Raw genomic sequence first — 20,607 nt, 5'->3', positions numbered from 1 at the left:
AAGCTAGTAGCCAAGGTCGTGCTTTGCATTCAGAGTTTCTGGCTATAAAAAGCTGATTGGGATCCAGTGCAGAAAAAGATAAGATATGGCCTGGATACATGTGCCTTGGCATGGGGCTGGAGCAAAATATTTGAAGGGGTTTTACTTTCAACCCCAAACTTGTTCACAGTAATGGGAGATTTTTAAAATAAGATAGTGGCAAAAGCCTTAATTTTTGAATTTAATATTTGCCTTATATACTTGTTTTATAATTGTCAATAATATTAGGAAATTGAGGAATCTCTCGGAGCTATTTTTACTGCCATTTATAATCAAATGAAAATCACAGTAGATGAGATGAATATGGGAAAGAGTCATCAGTCATGTAAAGAGAAGGTCACTATCTGGCAGTGGCTGGGTGACTGCAAGCAGTTGCTCTCAGTTGCACTGAAAGCAGAATTGGAGAGAAGTACAAATGGAAACAAGAAGAAATTTAGGTTAGGCATCAGGAAGTTCGTTAACCGTACATGTTTTGAGTTATGGACATGCACCACTAAGACAGTTGCAACATACCTGATGATGTAAGAGATCCAATGATTTGCTTAAAACACACAGGTGGGAAAAATAGGATTTCAAATTAGCCGTGCTCCTGGGTTTATGGCTAGGTTTTTTTAGACAGACTAAAATGTGAGCATACTGAGAACAATTGTGGTTTGGAGACAGAGATTATCAGTAGTCAAATTCAAATGGCATATTTGGATGAACTATTAAAATTTTGTTATCCACTATAAAAAAATTACATTAGCAGTGGCATCGGACAGTTTGTTAAATGGAGGAGCCCAAAATACGAACAGCATATATACAACTATTTCCATTTGTTGTGTCCTATACACAGTCTGTGTCTCTCTTCTTAATTGATTGAAATATTGGGATTTTTATAATACAGTTTATTTTTATTTTCACTATAAAAGTGATATGAGTTCACTGTAGGGACTTTAAAAGCACAGACAAAATTATCTGTAGTCTCATTGATGCATTTTCTTTTAGTCTTTTTTCTCTGCACAACTTTAAAATGAATTGCAGTAATACTGTGGATAAAATTTGGAACCTTGCTTTTCATTTAACCTTTACCAAAACATTTTCCATATAATATTACCTCTACATAGATGTTATTTTAGATTGCTAATATTCTTCCAAGTGAATAGATATAGTTTTATTAATCATTGTTGAACATCTAGGTGCTATGGTGTGTGTGTTTGTGCATTTATTTGTTTTAAAGGTCATTTCCCTAAGCTCTATTTTTAAGTGTGGACTTGTCAGATTAGGGAAAATTAGAGTTGAAGGCAAAGATTGTGATTTTTAAGAAGATGGCTTTTACTGGTTTTCTTTTAAGGTTTTGTATAATTCTTTACCAAATGAAATATTTATTGAGTGTCCGTGAGATGCAAAACGTAGTTATCAAGCACAGAGATAGCAATATATTTAGTATTTGGAAGGATCTTCTCTAGTTACAAAATTTCTCTTTATGAACTTTCACAGGTATCGACAAAGCTACATGTTGACAATTCTTCATCTCTGCTCGAAACCAATAGACAGTATTATTGACTACTTACATCATTTTGGACTTTAAAACAACAGAATTTATAAATAACTTTTGTAGAGGATTATCTATATGTTGTTCATATTTATATGAATTTTTATGATCTGTGACAAAGAAATAGAATTAGGAAGAACAAATATTTTATAATAGAAGTCTGTGGAAATTAGAACTATTTGGAGAAAATCTTGGCAGCAAAATGTAAAGAAAAAGTATAGAAGGCGCTTGTTAAAACAGAGTTTCAGTTTCCAGATTTTCTTCTTATGGAAACATGAGAATGGAGTAGGGCATGGGTAGGGTGGGAGTTAGGGAAGATATGAAATTTTAATTCTGTTATTGGTGTTGAATTTGGGAATTATGGTTATAGAAATAGAATATATTGAAGTAAAAAGCCAAGAAATTGGTAATAAAACAATTTGATATTCAGAGGTAGTGTCTGGTACAGAGAAGTCAAAATGGAGAGAGTAGAGGTATCAGTATTTGGTGGGAGGTGAGGTATAGTGTTGTGAATTTTTAAAGAATATATTTTGCCTGGATCACCTTGTTTTAATTGTAGAATTTTGTTTTTTCAGTAGTATTTGGAGAAAAATCATAGCTATGGAGGGAGGGGAGTTCCATTCTTTATTCACTCTGAACTTCTGCTAGCATATTTCTATTTTTTCTTTGAAATAGGAGGGATTAAGACTTAAGTAGAGAAGTTGGCAGCCCAATCTTGCCTGAAGAGAAACTATGTGCTTCGTAATGAAGACTTAAAAATAGTTTTTATTTATGGATCATTGGCTCATGGGAATGTTACTCTAGAGACTCAAAAAGAATGATTTTCTAAATCTTGTTTCGATACTGGATTTTAAGTGACATGATATTGTGGAACTCTGGGTGGAACTCCAGAGTTTTGCCAAATTGCAAACCTAATGGAAAGTGACAGATAATTGAGACTATAGAATTTTTGAAAATGAACATGACTGTTAGCTGTTGCACCTGATTTTCACATGCTTAATTACTATTTTTAACTATATTATTGCTGTCTGGTACACAGCCAGTAATCTGCTACCAATTTAATCACTAACTTCCAGGATCTGAGAACTGACTAAGTTCCTATGTGCGAAATAGTAAATTAGGTCAAATTTATTTGGGACCCCCACTCCCTTGCCTCTTTTTCCTGCTTTTCATTATCCTAACTGGTATGCTTGTGCTTCTTCAGGCCCCTCCATTAATGGTGAAAAACATTTGATGGAGAAAGCAGTGTTTAGTACAAAAACCTTTAAGTATTGGAACTTGAAGACTTTAGCCCCTATTTTATATTAGCACCATTCAAAATGTGATCAGCAGTTCTCAGTCTATTACTGGTTCATGAAAGACTATACAAGCATTTATCTTCTTTGTTTATATGCATATGGAATAGAGAATTGGGATGGAGGTATACCAGATAACACATGAATAACTAGATATAAATGAATAACTAGAATGAATAATATCTGGTACGATTAACTAGATAATAAATGAATTACCAGGTCTCAGCTGATGAGTCTTCTGGAGGTAGTATCAATGCAAAGAGGCCCTGGGTTAGCTCATTGAGAAAACAGAATGACAGAGAAGCAGGATTCCTCAAAGGGCTACTTTGGCTCTACTCCAACATTGGCCTTGGAATTATTCACTCTTTCTAGATGACTTGTGTACCAGATATTACTCTTAGAGCTGGGGACAGATACTAGTGAACCAAATTAAAGCCCTGCCCTTGTGGTGTTTCCTTTCTAGTGTTTGTGTTTTTATGGATAGGGATGAAGATGAAGGGAGAGTGAGAGATAAAACCTACCTCTCTGTGGTTCTCCAGAAGTACCAGGGTCTTTCTTAGTATAGGGCTGGGGCTCATAGATTATGTTTCCATGGAAATTTGCAGGATTAATTAGCTTTTCTGTTAGAATCAGCAGTTCCCTTTCCAATATGGGTTAACAAATGAATCCTAGTTTTAAGAATCAAATAATCAATGATATGCATTGCTGGTTGCCTATGCAATATCCATGTATTCTGCTCTTGCTAACTTACAGAACCCTGATTTAGGTCAAGAAAAAAAGGCTTTATGCTATACGTAGTTATCTGCATCTTGTGTCCCCCCTGCTTTCCCTGAATTAGGTTAGTTACATTTAGTTAAGATAAATGCATAACAATTCATGCAGACCTACCTCATTTTTTTTTTTCAATTTCTTCATGGTGTTTTACTACTATATGTGAAACAGGAGAGAAGGGGGCAAGACACAACCTTTAAAAGAATGACATAGCCATGGGACATGACATGAACTGGTTAAAACCAACTAGTCCAAGATAGTGGAAGATTTGGCTTCCAGTGGACCTTGAACTTCATTATATGCTCATTGTCGTACATTAGCATGCTAAATGACACACCTACAAACACCATGACAGTTCTGAGGCTCACCATAAAAGTAAAAAAGTGGAAGGTGGCCCATTTCCTGGAAATCCCCACTCTTTCCCTGAATATTATAGTTGAAATGATTCACCGACTCATTAGCCTATGAGATTACCCAACCCATAAAAGCTAACTACCACATATTTTGGGGCCTCTTGGCTTCTGAGATGGCCCACACTCTGTCTGTGGAGTTATTTCTCCCAAAGCCATTCTTGCCTTTTGAGATTGACTGCATTCTGTCTATGGAACATGCGTCTCTAAATAAATTCACTTCTTACTTATCACTTTTTTTGGGCTCCAAAATCACTGCAGATGCTGATTGCAGCCATGAAATTAAAAGACGCTTACTCCTTGGAAGGAAAGTTATGACCAACCTTGATAGTATATTAAAAAGCAGAGACACTACTTTGCCAACAAAGGTCCGTCTAGTCAAGGCTATGATTCTTCCCGTGGTCATATATGGATGTGAGAGTTGGACTGTGAAGAAAGCTGATCGCCGAAGAATTGATGCTTTTGAACTGTGGTGTTGGAGAAGACTCTTGAGAGTCCCTTGTATTGCAAGGAGATCCAACCAGTCCATTCTAAAGGCGATCAATCCTGGGTGTTCATTGGAAGGACTGATGCTAAAGCTGAAACTGCAATACTTTGGCCACCTCATGCGATGAGTTGACTCACTGGAAAAGACTCTGATGCTGGGAAAGGTTGGGGGCGGGAGGAGAAGGGGACGACGGAGAATGAGATGGCTGGATGGCATCACCGACTCTGTGGACATGAGTTTGAGTGAATCCGGGAGTTGGTGATAGACAGGGAGGCCTGGCGTGCTGTGATTCATGGGGTCGCGGAGAGTCGGACACGACTGAGCGACTGAACTGATCACTATGTCTCTTACTGAATTCTTTCTTCAATGAGATATAAAGAGCCTGAGCTTCATTTTTAAATTTATTTTATTTAAAAAATTTTGGCTGCACTGAGTTTTGTTGCCTCGCAAGGGCTTCTTGTTGGGTGTACAGACTAATCTTTATTTCGCTAGAAGGAGGATCCTTAACCACTGGACCATCAGGGAAGTCCCAAACCTGAGCTTCCTTATGTACTGAGACCAGGTATATGATTTCAGTTAAAGACTGTGGGTTCAAGTCCTTATTTGGATTTAGGTTGGATTAGAGTCCTGGCACATGGTTCAAGTTCCATCTGAGTTGCGCAATTTCATATGGATGTAGCATAATATATTTAGCTCATTCTATATTAATGAATATGTTTGTTGTTTTCCATATATATTTTTTATGTTGCTATGCCATAATGAATATCCCTGTTCACATATCTTGATGTAATTTTATGAATATATCTTTAGGATAAATTCATTACATAGAATTGCTGAGTCAAAAGGAATGTTCATTTTACAATTTAATAAGTATTACCTTTAATTGGAAATATCAGTTCAGTTCAGTTCAGTCGCTCAGTCGTGTCCGACTCTGCAACCCCATGAATCACAGCACTCCAGGCCTTCCTGTCCATCACCAACTTCCGGAGTTCACTCAAACTCATGTCCACAGAGTCGGTGATGCCATCCAGCCATCTCATTCTCGGTCGTCCCCTTCTCCTCCCGCCCCCAACCTTTCCCAGCATCAGAGTCTTTTCTAGTGAGTCAACTCATCGCATGAGGTGGCCAAAGTATTGCAGTTTCAACTTTAGCATCAATCCTTCCAATGAACACCCAGGATTGATCGCCTTTAGAATGGACTGGTTGGATCTCCTTGCAGTACAAGGGACTCTCAAGAGTCTTCTCCAACACCACAGCTCAAAAGCATCAATTCTTCGGTGATCAGCTTTCTTCATAGTCCAACTCTCACATCCATACATGACCACGGGAAAAACCATTGCCTTGACTAGACGGACCTTGGTTGGCAAAGTAATGTCTCTGCTTTTTAATATGTTATCTAGGTTGGTCATAACTTTCCTCCCAAGAAGTAAGCGTCTTTTAATTTCATGGCTGCAATCAGCATCTGCAGTGATTTTGGAGCCCCCCAAAATAAAGTCTGACACTGTTTCTACTGTTTTTCCATCTATTTCCCATGAAGTGATGGGACCAGATGCCATGATCTTTGTTTTCTGAATGTTGAGCTTCAAGCCAACCTTTTCACTCTCCTCTTTCACTCTCATCAAGAGGCTTTTGAGTTCTTCACTTTCTGCCATAAGGGTAGTGTCATCTGCATATCTGAGGTTATTGATATTTGTCCCAGCAATCTTGATTCCAGCTTGTGCTTCTTCCAGCCCAGCGTTCCTCATGATGTACTCTGCATATAAGTTAAATAAGCAAGGTGACAATATACAGCCTTGACGTACTCCTTTTCCTATTTGGAACCAGTCTGTTTTTCCATGTACAGTTCTGACTGTTGCTTCCTGACCTGCATACAGGTTTCTCAAGAGGCAGGTCAGGTGGTCTGGTATTCCCATCTCTTTCAGAATTTTCCACAGTTTATTGTGATCCACACAGTCAAAGGCTTTGGCATAGTCAATGAAGCAGAAATAGACATTTTTCTGAAACTCTCTTGCTTTCTCCATGATCCAGCGGATGTTGGCAATTTGATCTCTGGTGCCTCTGCCTTTTCTAAAACCTGCTTGAACATCTGAAAGTTCACGGTTCACATATTGCTGAAGCCTGGCTTGGAGGATTTTGAGCATGACTTTACTAGCGTGTGAGATGAGTGCAATTGTGCGGTAGTTTGAGCATTCTTTGGCATTGCCTTTCTTTGGGATTGGAATGAAGACTGACCTTTTCCAGTCCTGTGGCCACTGCTGAGTTTTCCAAATTTGCTGGCATATTGAGTGCAGCACTTTCACAGCATCATCTTTCAAGACTTGAAATAGCTCAACTGGAATTCCATCACCTCCACTAGCTTTGTTCGTAGTGATGCTTTCTAAGGCCTACTTGACTTTACATTCCAAGATGTCTGGCTCTAGGTCAGTGATCACATTTTCGTGACTATCCTTGTCGTGAAGATCTTTTTTGTACAGTTCTTCTGTGTATTCTTGCCACCTCTTCTTCATATCTTCTGCTTCTGTTAGGTCCATACCATTTCTGTCCTTTATCGAGCCCATCTTTGCATGAAATGTTCCCTTGGAATCTTTAATTTTCTTGAAGAGATCTCTTGTTTTTCCTATTCTGTTGTTTTCCTCTATTTCTTTGCATTGATCACTGAGAAAGGCTTTCTTATCTCTCCTTGCTATTCTTTGGATCTCTGCATTCAGATGCTTATATCTTTCCTTTTCTCCTTTGCTTTTCACTTCTCTTCTTTTCACAGCTATTTGTAAGGCCTCCTCAGACAGCCATTTTTCTTTTTTGCATTTCTTTTCCATGGGGATGGTCTTGGTCCCTGTCTCCTGTACAATGTCATGAGCCTCCGTCCAGAGTTCAACTGAAGGTTAAAGAGTATAGAGTATGCAAAATTTAAAATTTGAGAGCTGTTATCATATATTTCTTCAAGAAGTTCATATCAATTTTTCCCTCCACAAACAGCCTATGTTGAAAGTTATGTCCCTAACTCTTACCACTGTTGATGATTATGCTGTTCAAGGATCACCTGTATTTTAAAATGATTACTGTGATAAGTTTAGTTTGCATCCATTGTTTCATATAGACACAATAAAAAGCAAAGGAAAAAAAGAAATAAGTTCTTTCTTTATTTTGGATATTAATCCCTTACTGAATATATGATTTGCATGTATTTTTCCCTATTCTGTAGGTTTTCTTTTCACTCTGTTGATTGTTTATTTTGGTGTGCAGAAGCTTTTTAGTTTGATGTATTTCCAATTGTTCATTTTTGCTTTTCTTTCCTTTGCCTGAGGAAACCAACAAACAAAAATACTACTAAGACCTATGTCAAAAGTATGCCATGCTTACTGCATATGGTTTCTTCTAGAAGTTTTATGATGTTAGTCCTTACATTTAAATCTTTAATCTATTTTAGGTTAATTTTTGTGAGTGGTGTAAGGTAGGGGTCTAGTTTTATTCTTTTACATGTGAATATCCAATTTTTCTAACACCATTTATTGAAGAGACTCTTATCCTTTGAGTATTCTTGGCTCTGTTGTCAAATATTAGTTGACTTTATACTTAGGTTTACTTCTGGGCTGTCTATTCTGTTCCACTGGTCTATTTGTCATTTTTGTGCCAATATCATACTGTTTTGACTGTGATAACTGTATGGTAAACTTGAAATTAGGAAGTATGATGCCTCTCACTTTGTTGTTTTTTCTCAGGATGACTTTGGTTATTCTGGGTCTTCTGTGGTCCTATATAAACTTCAGAATTTTTTTCCACTTCTGAAAAAATGCCATGGAAATCCTGATAGAAATTGCATCGAATCTAGAGGTGGTTTTTGGTCAGTCTAGAGTCTGACATTTCAACAATAATAATTCTTGTAATCCATGAACAATGGATACTTTTCCATCTATTTTTATCTTCTTAAATTTTTTTCATCAATGTTTTCAGAGTAAAGATCTTTCACCTTCTTAGTTAAGTTTATTCCCAAGTATTTTAATGTTTTTCATGCTATTTTAAATGGAATTATTTTCTTTTTTTCTTTTTCAGATAATTCACTGTTAGTGTATAGGAATGCTACTGATTTCTGTATGTTAATTTTGTATCCTGCAACTTTATGGAATTTATTGATTAGAATGAGTTTTCTCAGCTTTTCAATAGAGTCTTTAACATTTTCTCTATATAAAATTATGTCATTTGCAAATAGTGACAGTTTTACTTCTTCCTTTCCAAATCTGATGCCTTTTATTCTTTTTTTGTGTGTGATTGCTCTGGCAAGGAGATCCAGTACTTTTTTTTTTTAATTGCCCCACAGTAAATTAAGCAAATTATTATTATTTTTTTTGTTTGCTTAATGTGTTACAAGTATTTTCCTCCAATTTTTTATTTTACTTTTGTGTTTTATTTTAAAGTCATACATAAAATAAAATATTTTTTGTGTTCAGTTTTTAAAACCTCTTCCTTTATGGTTTCTGAATTTTGTGTTTGTTAGAAAGGACTTTCTACTTCAATTATTATACATAACTGTATTATATATAAATTCACTCATACTATCTTTCAGAATTTATAACTTTTGCTATATCTGAAATTGATTTTGAGCAAAGAAATGAGTCTTGGGGTCAGCTGAATTTTAATTTTTCTTCTAAATGTTTATTTAGTTGATCTAATATGATTTATGTAAGAGTCACTCTTTCCTGCTAATTTAAAATCTTTATCATAAGATAAATTTATATTAGAGTCTGTGTTTCACTCTTTCTCCTGTAGTGGCAATATTCTTTAAAAAAAAAAAAAGATTTTACATTGAGTATAGTTGATTTACAATGTTGTGTTAGTTTCAGGTGTACAGGAAAGTTTTATATATATGTATACGTATATATATACATGAAGTGAAGTGAAGTGAAGTGAAGTTGCTCAGTTGTATCCGACTCTTTGTGACCGCATGGACTGTAGCCCACCAGGCTCCTCCCTCCATGGGATTCTCCAAGCAAGAGTACTGGAGTGGGTTGCCATTTCCTTCTCCAATATATATATATTTATTCTTTTTCAGATTCTTTTCTCATATAGGTTATCACAGAATATTGAGTAGAGTTCCCTATTCTATACAGTAGTTTCTTGTTGGTTTTCTGTTTTATATATAGTATTGTGTATATGTTAATCCCAAGCTCTTGATTTATCCCACCTTCCCTTTCCCCTTGGTAACCATAAGTTTTTCTGGTAATGTTTTTATTTATTTTTTTCTGTAATCTCTACTTTCCCCACCTTTTCTTCTAAAAAAAAATTTTTTTTTCAATGTAAGTCATTGAAGATGACTTACAATATTGTGTTAGTTTCAGGAGTATAGTAAAATGATTCAGTTATTTTTCAGTTTATATTCCATTATAGATTATTGTAAGATATTGAGTATAATTTACTGTGCTAAATAGTAAATCCTTGTTGCTTATTTATTTATTGGAGTATGTATCTGTTAATCACATACTGCTTATTTGATCCTCTTTCCCTCCCTGTTCCTTTTGGTAACTATGTTTGTGTTCTATGTCTATGAGTTTGTTTCTGTCTTTATATGTGAATTCATTTGTATTATTATTATTTTTAAAAATTAATTAATTTATTTAATTTTGCTTGCACTGGGTCTTCATTGCTGCATGTGAACTTTCTCTAGATGTGGCAATTGTTTGTTGGTGGGCACTTGGATTATTTCCATGTCTTGGTTATTATAACGCTGCCATGAACATTGGGGTGCATGAGTGTTTTCAAATTAGAGTTTTCAATTTTTTCTTGATATATATCCAGAAGTGTGATCATTGGATCATATAATAGCTCTAGTTTCATTTTTTTGAGGAACTTCTCTACTGTTATCCATAGTGGCTGCACTGATTTAATGTTCCCACCAACAGTGTGGGAGGGTTCTCTTTTCTCCACACCAGAATTTATTTGTAGATTTTTCAGTGGTGATCATTCTGACTGGTGTAAGTTGACATGTCATCGTGTTTTTGATTTACATTTCTTTAGTAATTAACAATGTTAAGCATCTTTCCATGTGCCTGTTGGCTCTCTGTGCTTTTGGAAAAGCATCTACTTAGGTCTTCTGCCCATTTGTTGTTTGAGGCATTTCCTTTTTTTTTTCAATTTTGAGTTATATGAGCTCTTTGTGTATTTTGGATATTAACTCCTTGTTGGTCACATTGTTTGCAAGTATTTCCTCCGATTTCATGCATTGTCTTTTTGTTTTACTGATGATTTTCTTTGCAAAAACTTTGCAGTTTGATTAGGCGCCATTTGTTTGTTTTTGCTTTTCTGTTTGCTTTGGGAGATGAATCTAAGAAAATATTGCTATAATTTATGTCTAAGAATGTTTTTCCCTATGTTCTTGTTTAGGAGTTTTATGATGTCATTTCCTATATTCAGGTCTTTAGACCAGTTTGAGTTTGGTTTTGTATGTGGTGTGAGTTTTCTAATTTCATTGATTTATATATAGCTGTCGATTTTCCTTACACCCAACACTTGTTGAAGAGACTTTTTTTTTCCATTGTATATTCTTGCCTCCTTTGTAGTATAGTAATTGACTGTAGGTGCATGGGTTTGTTTCTGTGCTCTCTATTCTAGATCATTGATCTACAAGTCTGTGCCAGTACCACACTGTTTTGATTACTGTATTTGTAGTATAGTCTGAAGTCTGGTTATACCTCCAGCTTTGCTCTTTTTCCTCAGGATTGCTTTGGCAATTCTGGGTCTTTTGTGATTCTATATATGTTGTAGAACTTTGTTGGGGGGGGATAATTTTGATTTTTTAAAATAATTTTATTTATTTATTTATTTTTTGCTATGCTGGGTCTTTATTGCTGGGCATGGACTTTCTCTAGTTGTGTTATATGAACTTCTCATTGCAGTGGCTTTTCTTGTTGCAGGGCATGGGCTCTAGGGCACACAGGCTTCAGTATTTGTGGCACATGGGCTCAGTAGTTGCAGCTCCTGGGCTCTAGAACACAGGCATAGTAGGTCTATTGTGGCATCCTGGCTTAGTTGTTCCGTGACCTGTAGGATCTTCCTGGATCAGGGATTGAAGCTATGTCTGTTGCATTGGCAGGTGGATTCTTTACTATTGAGCCACTAGGGAAGCCGCTCCGTGAAAAATGTCATAGGTAATTTGATAGGATTGTTTTGGGCAGTATGACTAATTTAGCAATATTAATTCTTCCAATCCAGGAGCATGGAATATCTTCCCATGTCATTGAATTTTCTTAAATTTCCCTTATCAACGTTTTACAGTTTTCAGCTTATGGGTCTTTCACCTCCTTTAAGTTTCTTCCTAGATATTTCATTTTTTAAATGTGATATTAAAGGGATTATTTTCCCATTATTAGCGTAAAAAGTGCATCCGAGTTTATTATATTAAGCTTGTATCCTGCTGCCTTGCTGATGCAATCCCTACTTTTAAAATTATTTTCTAACATGTTTTAATATCTGGAAGGATTAATCTTTCTCCTTATTCTTTTCTGCTCCTTCAGGGTTTTCTGATATCTAATCACATACTATTTATTTCCAGATGAATTTTAGTGTAACATTTTAGAAAATTATTATAATAGCCTTTGAATATTTTGATTCAGGGAGAAAATAATGCCCTTTTAATGTTTAGTCTACTTATACATCAGGGCTTCCCTTGTGGCTCAGATGGTAAAGAATCTGCCTGCAATGCAGGAGACTCAGGTTTGATCTCTGGGTTGGGAAGGTCCACTGAAGAAGGTAATGGCTACCCACTCCAGTATTCTTGCCTGAGAATTCCATGGACAGAGAATCCAGGCGGGCTGCAGTCCATGGTGTCGTAAAGAGTAGGACACGACTAAGCAACTAACACAGACACACCAATACATCATCTTTTTGTTTACTCACTTCTTTTTTGTCCTTCAGTGAGTTATCTTTACACGAGTATTTTATACATTTTGGTTACTATCTTTGGTATTGTTTATAGCCTGGCATCTCTCCTTCCATCACATTTTTAACACAGGCTATTTCTTTGTAAGAAGGATTTGAGTCCATGTTTGTATTCTAAAATTGCCTGTGGTGGTTGAGGCACAGTTGATATACAAATGGGACTTGGGGACTGAGATCTCTGAGTGTGCTTCTTCAACTAGGTGTGTCCTCCCTGAGCTGTGCCATTATCCAGCCCACACAAGTATATGTTAAAAACATTTACTGATTTCTTTGCCTGCACCAGGTCTTAGCTGCGACATGATGGATCTTGGATCTTCATTGCGTCATGTGGGATCTTTAATTGTTGCATGTGAACTCTTAGTTGTAGCATGTGGGATCTAATTCCCTGACAAGAGAGTGAACCCATGCCCCTTCGTTGGGAACATGGAGTCTTAGCCACTGGACCCCAGGGAAGTTGCCAACCCACATATACTTTATTTTTAAAGCATTTTTATAAAACTTAACTTTTTAAACTGAAAAATTTTTATTTGCATGTTTATTTTTATTTTAGTAAAGGGTGCTTTAGCTGGAATTCTTGATTATAACCAAGAGTCTGTTCCGGATAGCTCCAGCTGAGTTTTTCATAAATGATACTAGACAACTCATAGATTCTCTTGGAGAGCCATTGAACAGCCAAAGACAATGCAGCTATAGGAAGAATGTCCAACTGTACTTGAGGAATGGTCCTGTGGGCGTACCAGATTCCATTATTCCTTGCTTTTACACTGGGCAGTAGAGTCCTCAACTATCCCAGAGGATCTGATGTCTGTAACCTTTAAAAATCTCATCCAAGCTGTCTTTGATGGTGAAATCTGGGTCTCACTACTTCAAGGGAATCTGAGAAGAGCAGGTTTCTTAACTTTCCAGTCTCTCCAGTAGAGGAGGAAAGCTGGGCCAGGGCTGGAAATGGTGTTAGCAAACAGCATTTGCCGCAGAGGGCTTTCAGTGAAAATGCATCTTCCTTTGGTCTTGACCTTAGGTCCTCAGTTCTCTGATTCTCTTTTCACGAAGAAACTGCTACCAGTTTATGGTGAAAATTAAAAAAGAATTGTTCCATGTCAATATGTACAAATTTACTTTTCATCATAGCTACTACTTGGTTAAATTTAATTTATTTTTCTATGCTATTCTAGATTATTTTAATGTTGTTTCTATCTATTGGTGAGGACTGATATTCTCTAGTAAGGACATCAGTCAGTTCGGTTCAGTCGCTCAGTTTTGTCTGACTCTTTGCAACCCCATGGACCACAGCATGCCGGGCCTCCCTGTCCATCACCAACTCCCGGAGTTTACCAAATCTCATGTCCATCAGGTCAGTGATGCCATCCAACCATCTCATCCTCTGTCATCCCCTTCTCGTCCTGTCCTCAATCTTTCCCAGCATCAGAGTCTTTTCAAATGAGTCAGCTCTTTGCATCAGGTGGCCAAAGTATTGGAGTTTCAGCTTCAAATCAGTCCTTCCAATGAACACTCAGGACTGATTCCCTTTAGGATGAACTGGTTTGACCTCCTTGCAGTCCAAGGGACTCTCAAGAGTCTTCTCCAACACCACAGTTCAAAAGCATCAATTCTTCGGCACTCAGCTTTCTTCACAGTCCAACTCTCACATCCATACATGACCATGGGAAAAACCACAGCCTTGACTAGATGGACCTTTGTTGGCAAAGTAATGTCTCTGCTTTTTAACATGCTGTCTAGGTTGGTCATAACTTTCCTTCCAAGGAGTAAGCATCTTCTAATTTCATGGCTGCAATCACCATCTGCAGTGATTTTGGAGTCCCCCAAAATAAAGTCAACCACTGTTTCCCTATCTATTTGCCATGAAGTGGTGGGACTGGATGCCATGATCTTAGTTTTCTTAATTTTGAGCTTTAGGTCAACTTTTTCACTCTCCTCTTTCATCACCAGGCTCTTTAGTTCTTCACTTTCTGCCATAAGGGTGGTGTCATCTGCATATCTGAGGTTATTGATATTTTTCCAGGCAATCTGGATTCTAGCTTGTGCTTCATCCATCCAGCCCAGCGTTTCTCTGCATATAAGTTAAATAAGCAAGGTGATAATATACAGCCTTGACATACTCCTTTCCTGATTTGGAACAAGTCTGTTGTTCCATGTCCAGTTCTAACTGTTGCTTCCTGACCTGCATACAGATTTCTCAAGAGGCAGGTCAGGTGGTCTGGTATTCCCATCTCTTTCAGAATTTTCCAGTTTATTGTGATCCACACAGTCAAAGGCTTTGGTATAGTCAATAAAGCAGAAATAGATGTTTTTTCTGGAACTCTCTTGCTTTTCCTTTTTTTTTTTTTGGTTCAGTTCAGTTCAGTTCAGTTCAGTCGCTCAGTCGTGTCCGACTCTCCGCGACCCCATGAATCACAGCACGCCAGGCCTCCCTGTCCATCACCAACTCCCGGAGTTCACTCAAACTCATGTCCACAGAGTCGGTGATGCCATCCAGCCATCTCATTCTCCATCGTCCCCTTCTCCTCCCGCCCCCAACCTTTCCCAGCATCAGAGTCTTTTCCAGTGAGTCAACTCGTCGCATGAGGTGGCCAAAGTATTGCAGTTTCAGCTTTAGCATCAGTCCCTCCAATGAACATCCAGGATTGATCTCCTTTAGAATGGACTGGTTGAATCTCCTTGCAGTATAAGGGGTAAGGGCATACAAACTGTTAAAATATGAAATGCTTTTGTATTCCTTCTCTCTGTCTCTAGTAGTCTTCCTTCACTTGGCCTCTGCCTGGGACCCTCTAGATTTTCCTTAGACCCAGCAAGTAAAGGATGAACCCTCACATACAGGGGGCTTTCCAAGACCCAGCTCCAGGCTAGACTCTGATCAGTTGGGGCCTAATCCATGTTGGTTGTTAAATATTTTTAATATCTCACCTAATTCTAGGCAAATGAAATCCAGTTTGATTCTGTATATCTCCTAAGCTTTTTTCTCTGGTTACAGTTCAAATCATACTAATGAGAAAATATATGACAGTTTATGTAACTAGTCTCTCTTGATGCACATTTAGGTTGTTTCTAGCTTTTTATTATCACAAAAACACTGCACACCACAGTCCTTGCCTTGCATCTTTGTACATATGTTCAGGTTCCTAAACTATTGGTTTAGTCTAAGAATTTGTGCATATAAAATTTTATGGATGCTGCCAGAGTGCCTCCTTAAAAGATGTTTAACCAGTATATACTTCAACCAACAGTATATGGACAGCTAACATTTCTTTAGCTTGTCAAAGAAAATTTTTAAAAAAGATTTAAAAGTTCTTTTAGCGAAGCCAGTGTACCTTCTTTAGTTATGATATTGAAAAAAAGGAAGAGAAAAAATAATATGTTTAGTGGCTCTTAATACAACTATACCAAAATGAGATCGTTGCTCTCTTTTCCAATTAGTAATATTTTGATACTATATTAAAATTTTCTGTGGATTAACGTTAGATTTTCAGAATCTGCCTTTTTGATATATGGCAGAACCCTTTTCTGTTCCCTATGCCATGATTACTCAAAGAGGCTAACCATAATTTTGTGATAATATATTTTTTATTATATTTTTCAGTGTTCTGCAGTACAATGGTTCTCACCCTAGAATACTTTTGCTTCCCAGGAGACATTTGACAATGTCTAGAGCTATTTATGCGGAGAAGGTAATGGCAAGCCACTCCAGTACTCTTGCCTAGAAAATCCCATGGACAGAGGAGCCTGGTAGGCTGCAGTCCATGGGGTCGCTACGAGTCTGATATGACTGAGCGACTTCACTTTCACACATTGGAGAAGGAAATGGCAACCCACTCCAGTGTTCTTGCCTGGAAAATCCCAGGGACAGGGGAGCCTGGTGGGCTGCCGTCTATGGGGTCACACAGAGTTGGACACGACTGAAGTGACTTAGCAGCAGCAGCAGCAGCAGAGCTATTTGTGATTACTACAACTAGGAGGCTGATGATATTGGCATCTAGTGGACAGAGGCCAAAGATGCTACTAAATATCCTACAACTCAAGACAGCCCTCCCCTCCCACCCCCCGACTCCACAACAAATTATCCAGCCTAAAAGTATGTAAACCGTGAACTCCCAGATGTTCAAGCAGGTTTTAGAAAAGGCAGAGGCACCAGAGATCAAATTGCCAACATCCGCTGGATCATGGAAAAAGCAAGAGAGTTTCAGAAAACATCTATTTCTGCTTCATTGACTATGCCAAAGCCTTTGACTGTGTGGATCACAATAAACTGTGGAACATTCTGAAAGAGATGGGAATCCCAGACCACCTGACCTGCCTCTTGAGAAACCTGTATGCAGGTCAGGAAGCAACAGTTAGAACTGGACATGGAACAACAGACTGGTTCCAAATAGGAAAAGGTGTACATCAAGGTTGTATATTGTCACCTTGCTTATTTAACTTATATGCAGAGTACATCATGAGGAACGCTGGGCTGGAAGAAGCACAAGCTGGAATCAAGATTGCTGGGACAAATATCAATAACCTCAGATATGCAGATGACACTACCCTTATGGCAGAAAGTGAAGAGGAACTCAAAAGCCTCTTGATGAAAGTGAAAGAGGAGAGTGAAAAGGTTGGCTTGAAGCTCAACATTCAGAAAACAAAGATCATGGCATCTGGTCCTATCACTTCATGGGAAATAGATGGAAAAACAGTGGAAACAGTGTCAGACTTTGTTTTTTTGGGCTCCAAAATCACTGCAGATGCTGAGTGCAGCCATGAAATTAAAAGATGCTTGCTCCTTGGAAGGAAAGTTATGGCCAATCTTGATAGTATATTAAAAAGCAGAGACATTACTTTGCCAACCAAGGTCTGTCTAGTCAAGGCAATGGTTTTTCCCGTGGTCATGTATGGATGTGAGAGTTGGACTGTGAAGAAGGCTGATCGCCGAAGAATCGATGCTTTTGAACTGTGGTGTTGGAGAAGACTCTTGAGAGTCCCTTATACTGCAAGGAGATCCAACCAGTCCATTCTAAAGGAGATCAATCCTAGATGTTCATTGGAGGGACTGATGCTAAAGCTGAAACTGCAATACTTTGGCCACCTCATGTGACGAGTTGACTCACTGGAAAAGACTCTGATGCTGGGAAAGGTTGGGGGCGGGAGGAGAAGGGGACGACGGAGAATGAGATGGCTGGATGGCATCACCGACTCTGTGGACATGAGTTTGAGTGTACTCCAGCAGTTGGTGATGGACAGGGAGGCCTGGCGTGCTGTGATTCATGGGGTTGCGGAGAGTTGGACACTACTGAGCGACTAAACTGAACTGAACTGAAAATGTCAATAGTGCTGAGAATGAGAAGGCCTTCTATAATAAAATACACCTGGAAATGGTCATTTATTTAAACAAGCATTCTCCCACTATCTTTTCTGTCTGGTTTATCAAGTTCTTAAGATTGTTGGCGCTGTCTTTCCTTTTTTAAAAAAAGTACTGAATTTTTGGCTATGCTGGGTCTTAATTGCTCTGCAAGGGCTTTCTCTGGTTGCCGTGAACTGGGGCTGCTCTCTAGCTGTGGTGTGCAGGCTCTAGGGCGTGGGATTTCAGTAGTTGTGGAGCATGGGCTTAGCTGCCCCACAGCATTAGTGGAATCTTCCCAGACCAGGGATCAAACCGGCATCCCTGAACTGGCAGGCAGATTCTTAACCACTCGACCACCAGGGAAGACCTTGTTCCTTGGTATATAATATGAAAGCAAACTTCCTCTCTGTAACTTGTTAACATGGAATCTACCCAGGAGTAGAGAAACTCGGTTGTGCTTTTCTTGTCCTTCCACCCTCAAATACAACCTAAAAGTTTTTATGTTGTTTTGTGTATTTTTCACAAGTCTTTGCTCATTGTAATAGTCCATTCTAATAGGCCAATATCACCTTTTCCTTCTTTTGTATGTCCTTTAAAAATCTGAGTCTTTAGAAAACTCCTGAGATAGCACATTGCATTATTTTTACGTATAGTCTCTTCCATTTTTTCCCTCACTTGCGATTGCAGTGGTGAGTTTTATTTTTTGACCTGTCTTTCATTTTAGAATCTCTGGCTCTGGGAAATCCTCATATTTTCTCTAAATTGCTAAGCAATCTAAGATACTTGTCTTTGCTTTATATTTTCTTCCTTGGCCGTAATGAACTCTAAGGTGATACATTCAATTTTTTCCCAAGGTTCCTGTCACTTTCACTTCACTAATGCATTCCTCTTTGTTGGTAAGGATTAAGCCCAGGGTAGCCCTTCCATTCTTAGTTTCTTTTGCTCTCTGAATGATGAAGTTGCTGATAGAAAGGCAGATGATAAAGGAGAGGAGTGATTCCTCAGTGCAAATTTTAATTACTTGTCTCTTTGGGTTTACTGAATTCTTTTACTTTAGTTTTTAACCAGGTCTCTTTTTTATCCTGACATTTCACTTCAGTCAACTTTCTTTTCATTGTACTTAGAATTTCCATCACTTCTTACCTAGAATTTTTAACTTCCAGTATTTCACTGAGAGAACAAGAGTTGATGTATCATAAATTATCTTTTGTCTTGAGGATAATTTCCCCTGTCTCCTTCTTTTATTGTTATACAGTCTTTTAATTTTGGATTTTTTTCTGTTTACTTATTTTTTTAAAGACAAGAGGTTTATTCAGTCTTGGTGTTTATCATGAGTGAGATATATACATATCTATATCCCTTTTGAGCTCTGTCACTGTCAGTTTTGGAGCTACATTATTTCTCTCTCAAATCTTTAAGTGCAGGGCAAGTATCTTGTTAAATTCCTGGGCTACAGGAGCTACATATTCATCTGGGGCAACTATTCTCCTATTCCTATTGTTTGGTCCTCTATTGGAGGTGAATTTTATCTTAGATAATTTGGAGCAATTCAGATTCCCTTTTCGAACAGAGATGCATAAAACCTAATCTCTATCATAGCCTCTGCCAGTGTTATTTTTTGTATGTCTACTCCTACTGTTGGGGCTGTAATATCCCAGGGCACAATATGTCATTCTTCCCTTGTCCTCATTTATCCTGTGTTGCATTTTTGGAAAAAATCTTCCAGCTGAGTGTAGTTAGAAATATATTTCTGGAAGGTGGCCAGGAAACATCTCTGGCCATCTAAAAAGCAGCTCCTGAGCAGTAACAGAGTGAAAGCTGGCTTTTTGTTTGGCTCTCTCAGCCTCAAGTCTCTGATAGGAAGTCAAGATACATGGGTTTGAGGGTCTGGCCCTGTGGCTGCTTTAAATTTAGGCACAGGGGAGTTCTAGGTCTCCTCCCTCCTAACTTGTTTCATTCATGAAGTAGATAAGGTAGAGTGGCCAGATTCAGCAAATAAAAATATAAGACACACAGGTTTGACTTTTAGGAAAACAACCAATAATCTTTTCAGTACGTTTCAAACACTGCATAGGACATATGCCCGAAAATTATTCATTGTTTATCTGAAATTCAAACTTAACTGGGCATTCTATATTTTATCTGGCAGCTATAAAGTCAGAGAAAATTTCCCCCAATGTTTGAAACAGTTAATGAGGTCTTTTGTACCTCAGGTACTGGTATAACAGGGTCTTTTCTGGTTTTGTAAAGGTTGCCCTTCCCAGTCTTCCATCACCTGCAGGGCTGGTCAGGACTGGACGAAGTAGAAAGAGTCTGGGAGCCTTTAGAGAGGAACAGAGCCAAGACCTGGACTCCTGCCCTGTAGTTACTATTAGAAAGTATTTTGTGCATTGAATTGGTCATGATTAAAAAAGGACTGAGTAAGAAAGAACATCAAAGATCTCAGACTAGGACTCCTGTTGTGGTCTGCATTGCCCAGTGGGAGATGCTGTTTGGGCACTTGTGTGACTGGAAGCAGAAGGGTCTCCTGATCCAGTCACTTGGTGCTTGGTGAACCGAAAAGTTCTAGGCGTGGCTGCCATGCTATACCTCTAAGGGAGCAGGCTGCTTCTCTAAGAATCACTGTGACCACTGTATTTGCAGCAGCAAAGGCAAGAGCACAGCAGGTGGAAAGGTCACATGGAACTTCAGGGGATCTGTTTTCATCAGTAAACTGTGTGCCAGGAGCAGAACACCAGCAGCCCTCAACAGGGCCCTCTTGTATCTAATAAAATTTTCTGATTTTCCCTTTCTGAGGTATGTGGATCGAA

At 38.2% G+C, this 20,607-nt stretch overlaps 1 protein-coding gene across 1 annotated transcript in view; it reads left to right on the top strand.

Annotated features, from left to right (window-relative positions):
- CTNNA3 (catenin alpha 3) overlaps window positions 1-20,607 on the top strand; it is a 1,978,275-nt gene that overhangs the window by 397 nt on the left and 1,957,271 nt on the right. The window lies entirely within an intron of this gene.

This window comes from Moschus berezovskii, chromosome 12, assembly GCF_049115385.1.
Source record: "Moschus berezovskii isolate FMDL1 chromosome 12, NW_MosBer_1.0, whole genome shotgun sequence".
NCBI lineage: Eukaryota > Metazoa > Chordata > Mammalia > Artiodactyla > Moschidae > Moschus > Moschus berezovskii.
This window is presented reverse-complemented; position numbering and strand designations above follow the sequence as displayed.